Source organism: Rhagoletis pomonella, unplaced genomic scaffold (assembly GCF_013731165.1).
Source record: "Rhagoletis pomonella isolate Grant_MI unplaced genomic scaffold, Rhpom_1.0 Rhpom_scaffold_00003, whole genome shotgun sequence".
NCBI classification, from domain to species: domain Eukaryota; kingdom Metazoa; phylum Arthropoda; class Insecta; order Diptera; family Tephritidae; genus Rhagoletis; species Rhagoletis pomonella.
This window is the reverse complement of record NW_023458557.1, coordinates 31,274,695-31,280,502: the sequence shown is the minus strand read 5'-3', so window position 1 is coordinate 31,280,502 and position 5,808 is coordinate 31,274,695. Positions and strand designations below refer to the sequence as shown.

At 34.1% G+C, this 5,808-nt stretch overlaps 1 protein-coding gene across 1 annotated transcript in view; it reads left to right on the top strand.

The window, feature by feature from the left end:
* The window catches only part of LOC118736174, a 61,298-nt gene that overhangs the window by 966 nt on the left and 54,524 nt on the right, over positions 1–5,808 (top strand). The gene's annotated exons all lie outside the window — the stretch shown is intronic.

Genomic DNA, 5,808 nt, shown 5'->3' with positions numbered 1-5,808 from the left:
GCTTTAAGTAACGACCATATCAAGGGGCGAATTCGTCACTAGGCAAGGAATTTTTGCGCCAATCAGAAACAACGGATACTGTCAAAATATAATTATAATATACAATATATCTCAACTAATATATATTTAGAAAGCCGTTTGTTAGTTTTGGCAAGGCTCGAGAGCGGCTGAACCGATTATTTTGAAACTGCCACCTGCCGCACGTGTTTCAAGGATGGTTTTAGGCTGAAAAATATCTATATGTAAAGGGGGCGTGGCACTTCCCATACAAACCGAATTTCTTATGCTACATATCTCTGAAAGTGTGCATGGTAGAGTTTTGGAAATTGGTATGGAGATATACGAAATCAATCGCATACCCTTGGAGAAAAATTTTAGCTATTGTAAAAAGGGGTATGGCATCTCCCATACAAACCGAATTTTTCATACTGCTTATCTCTGGAAATTTTTTGGTTGAGTTCTAGAGTTTTGTATGGAGATGTACGAAATAAATCGCATACTCTTGGAGAAAAATAGGAACTATTGGAAAAGGGGGCGTGGCATCTTCCATACAAACCGAATTTTTCATACTGCCTATCTTTGGAAGTGTTCATGGTAGAGTTCTGGAGCTTGGTATGGAGATATACGAAATCAATCGCATACTCATGAAGAAAGAGGGCAGCTGTTGGAAAGGGGGGCGTTGGAACCTCCCATATAAATCGAATTTTTATACTGCATATCTCTGAAAGTATTCATGGTACAGTACCGGAACTTCGTATGGAGATATGTATATAGTTGAAATCAAGCCCATACTCATGGAGAAAATTTGGGCTATTTGAAAAGGGGTGTGAGGCCTACCAACGTACCGACCTTTAGCTATCTTTGAATGATTTTTTTTATTCTTCTGTAGGTGTGTTTGTGAGAGAAATCCTCCTAAATGGTTGTATGAATTTTAACGAAACTTTTTGTGTATTTGAGTGGGTCTCTGGATGGTTTAGTTCACAATTTAATCCGACAGTTGGCGCTGTAGTTGAGTTATTACTAAAAATCTTATTTATGATCCGATTTGGCTAATGTTTTAAATATGTATGCAATACTATTGCAAAAACGTGCTGCCAAGTGGTGCTGAAGTCGAGCTGTTACTAAAAATAGCCAAGTGAGAAAAGGGGCCGTGAAGGTCAGATTAAATCGATCTGTTGCACCATTGAGTATATCGAACGCTCCTGCGTTGCAATTGGCCCAATGGATGTGATTTTCCAATATTATTATGCGTTCAAACTTTTAAGGTATTTCGTCTGAAATAAGTATATGTATATTGCATTTCTGTAGAACAATGATTCCCACCCATTTTGAAATTGCCACCTACTTTACTGTAAAGCTTCTAGGACATTCACTATAGAACCGGGTCATTGTTGCCGCCAGGGAGTAAAGAGGAAAAAATTTATTTCGCTTTGCGAATAACCGTGCTATGAAATGCCGCACAACTGGAGCATTTCAAGAACGGATATAACACTTTCCTTAGGTTATTTAAAGCGGAAAATGACCACCAAACCTTAATCTTAGCAGACAAATGTGCCAATGAAAATCGTAAACGTGAATTGTTGGTGAAAAAGTTGGACCAAAAAGTTTCAATAAAATATATAAAAATCTTGGGCGGGACGAAGTTCGCCGGGCCTGCTAGTATAATTAGTATAGATAGATATAGATAGTAAGTCAAGGAACAAATACACATGCATATACATAAGTACATATTTCGTTTAAAGTACAAAACGTGTATCAACAAAATGCAAAACCGCGTATCAAGATAATGCAAAACCGCGTATGTGGGGTTGCATAAATTATTTTCTAGAGAGTAAAAACATTCATATTTCAAAATGGTTCTCTTTTTTATAAAATAGCTGCATTTCTGGCTATTATATTTCAGGACGAATGGATAAGGATTGACCAAAGAGCTTGTGTGAGCAAATCCAATTTTTGGCAGCAAATGTCAGTTACGCGGTTTTGCAGAATGACGATACGCGGTTTTGTACTTTAAACGACGATATAAAAATTACAAAGGAACAACTAAAATATTGAACACAAAAAATACTCGCCATTAAATCAACTACATCTACTTAAATCCATACCACATTCTGTGTTCGCTTTGTCTAAACTAAAAACTAAATTTGAATTCTATAAGCATAACAAGTACGCGGCAGAAATGTCATCGGTGTATTCTTTTTTGCAAGATCCTTAAACTTTCTTATGTGTATCTGTTTTTTTTTGTGTTTGCTAAATCTGCTGAGTGCCCAATATTTCGCATGTGTTGTGAAAGCGCTGTAGTATTTTTTATTTATTTTTTAATATCTGTTTCATGTTTGTTTAAGCGCGTGCCTAGGGCTCGCTTAGTTGGTCCTATGTACACCATTCCGCATTCTTCGTTCTCCTTACCATTACATTTGATTTCATAAACTATGTTACTTTGTTGTTGAGCATCTTTTGAGCATTTTGTTTTTACCTTCCTTCTATTAGCTCGGGATGTAACTATGTAATATTGATGCGCCTAAAAGATGCAGCGATTTCTATTCTCAAGTTACATACCTGATGACAGTACGAATGGCAATAATAAATGGGAGGTTTTAGTTTTTCAAACTATAATGTTATTTGTAAAAACAGTGAATAATGTGCAATTAGATTTGTGTGAAAGTGTTATGTGTTGTTGTTTTGCTAAGTTTTCGGTCAGCTTCGGAATGTATGTGACACTGTAGTGTCTTTTTATTAGTATTACCTCCCTTTTTTACCTCCCTTTTATTAGCTCGGGATGTAACTATGTAATATTGATGTGCCTAAAAGATGCAGCGATTTCTGTTCTAAAGTTACATACCTGATGTCAGTACGAATGGAAATTATAATAGCGAGGTTATAGTTTTTTAAACTATAATTTTTTGTTGTGTTTATTGCATCTGTGCTTGAAGTTCTATTTTGATGATTGTTTGTTTTCATTATTTTTTGTTTTATTAAGTTGTGTGTTAAATTTTCAGGGTAGTTGTTGCTTTTTAGGATCTTGGTTTTTTTTTTCAATGTTCGCTTCATGGAATTGTTTGTTTCTTATTGTTAATATTTTGTTTATGAGGTTTTCGCGATATTTACTTTGTATTTAGTTGGCTGCGAAGAGAGGAAATTTATCAGGCGACCAGAAGATGTAGGCTTGCAATACCAGTCCGTAAGAAGGCGATTTTCGCTTCTATGTATACGCGCGTCTAGAAAAGGGATGCTTGAGTTTTCTTCCATTTCCAGGTGAATTGAAGTTGGTTGTGGTATTTGTACAGATGTTGGAGGATGATATTAACGTCATTGCGTTTGACTATTGCGAAGAAGTCATCTACATATTTTGTTATAAATTTAATGTTAATATTAAGTTTTTTGAGCACTGAAATGGTATTTTTGAGTAAATCGTCCATTACGATGTCAGCAATTATTGATGAAAGGGGGTTGCCCATTGGCACTCCAAAGGTTTGCGTGAATAGCTTATAATAATAATAATAGATTGGCGCTTACATATATGTTAGTGTTTGGCCGAGCTTCTCCTCCGACTTGTGGCGTGCGCCTTGATGTTGTCACACAAAGCGGAGGGACCTACAGTTTTACGCCGACTCCGAACGGCGATTGTATTTTTATGAGAAGCTATTTTTCATGGCAGAAATACACTCGGAGGTTTGCCATTGCCTGCCGACGGACGACCGCTTTTAAGAAAAAACCTTTTTCTATATTTTTTTTACGATGTTGCTTTGACCAGGGTTTGAACCCAGGCGTTGCGGAGTGGAAGCGCGCACTGCTTACCACTACACCACAGCGGCCGAATAGCTTATTATTGCACATAAAATAATTGTTGTCTTTAAGACAAAAAACCAAGAATATTTTGAAATTTGCTTTTTGGAATGTTCGTCACCTTTTGTAGTTTCTCCTAGTTTTTCATTCAGGCCAATTCTTAATACTCCCGGCAAGTTTGTTCTCCGGGAATTTGTTTCTCCCGAGAAAGAATAGCTAGCTTATTATTGCACATAAAATAATTGTTGTCTTTAAGACAAAAAATCAAGAATATTTTGAAATTTGCTTTTTGGAATGTTGGTCACCTTTTGTAGTTTCTCCTAGTTTTTCATTCAGGCCAATTCTTAATACTCCCGGCGAGTTTGTTCTCCGGGAATTTGTTTCTCCCGAGAAAGAAATTTTATTTATTTATTTATTTATGTATTTATTTATTACGACTTCTTAGGGCCTAGTTCAAAAAAGAAACGAAACACTTAAACATAGTATTACATTAAATAATAATATGTACAATATTTGAATATTAAAAAATGAAATATTGAAATATGTACGACAAATCCACAGAAACCACAACATTTATCTTATCACCAATGATTGCAGTCATATAACCTTTTTTTTGAATAAGTTGTTATCACAGTTTTTAATATTTTCGGGTAATTCGTTGAAGCATTTTAACCCTTTATAAAAAAGGCTACTTTTTTCGGATTCTGTTTTATAATTAGGTAATTTGAAATCATTTCTCTGTCTTGTATTTCTGTCGTGGACCTCGTAGTTAAATTTAATACATGTTCTTAGATAATCAGGAAAATGACCGTTCTTTATGTTGTAAATAAATTTCATTGTGTAAAAAAATATTTGCGGTTTTACACTCGTCCAATTTAAACTGAGTAGCGCTTCTTTTATAGGCGTATCATAACGGTTTTTACAAGCTTTTATTTAACTTCACTTGTATGTATGTATGTATGTATGTATGTATGTCCTGGAACTTTGCAGTCAATATTTAACAAACTTCCCGATGAGCTACAGACTTGAAACTTCAAACTTAGCTCAGAACTCGGGGACAATACAATTTAAAAGATGTTTTAATCCGCTAGGTGGCGCAGGAGTCGAGATATTTGTAAAACCCACATTTATGGTCTGATTTGGTTCGTATTTAGAACATTTATTTAATATAAAGCGCATAGCTTTATTCTGATTTTTTTGCAGTTTTTCAATTTGCGAATCTTTCATAATAAAGAAAGTAGTACAACAATAGATAAAGTAAGGCAAAACTATAGACCTATATTCTTTTACTTTATAATAATTACTTAAGTTTTTACAGGTTCTTCTAATATACATTGCTATTTTACTTACTGTGTAATCTATATGGGCGTCAAATTTTAATTTGAAATCTATTACGATACCTAGATATTTAATCTTCTGTACGTTTTAAATTTCCGTGTTATTTATTGTGATAGTTTCAATATCAGCAATGTTCTTTCTTGTTATTAACATGTATTTAGTTTTTTCGATATTAATTTTAATTCTGTTAGCACATCGCCAAATATAAAGAGCATCTAAATCACATTGTAACTTTTCTCTTATATCATTTTCGTTTTTACCATTTATTGAAATTCATGCATCGTCAGAAAATAGTTTTATAGAACTGAATTTTAAGACTGAAGTAATATCATTAATGTAAGTATTGAATAAAATCGGAGCAAGAACAGAGCCTTGGGGTTAGCCAATCTTAACGTCCACTTCATCTGATGATGTCAAACCAATTATTGTTCTTTGTTTACGATTTGTTAAAAAAATTTTAAACCAATATAATTCAACATCTTTAATACCAATGCTTAATAGCTTTTCTAATAATATGTTTTGATCGATAGTTTCAAAAGTTCTTCTTAGATCAATGAAAACTGCTATTATCGACTTTTTATTATTAAGTTCTTCTTTCCATTCAGCCAGAGCCATGTTTAATACCGTTTCACAAGAATGATTTTGTCTAAATCCTGATTGTTGAGGTATGAGTGTCTTATTATT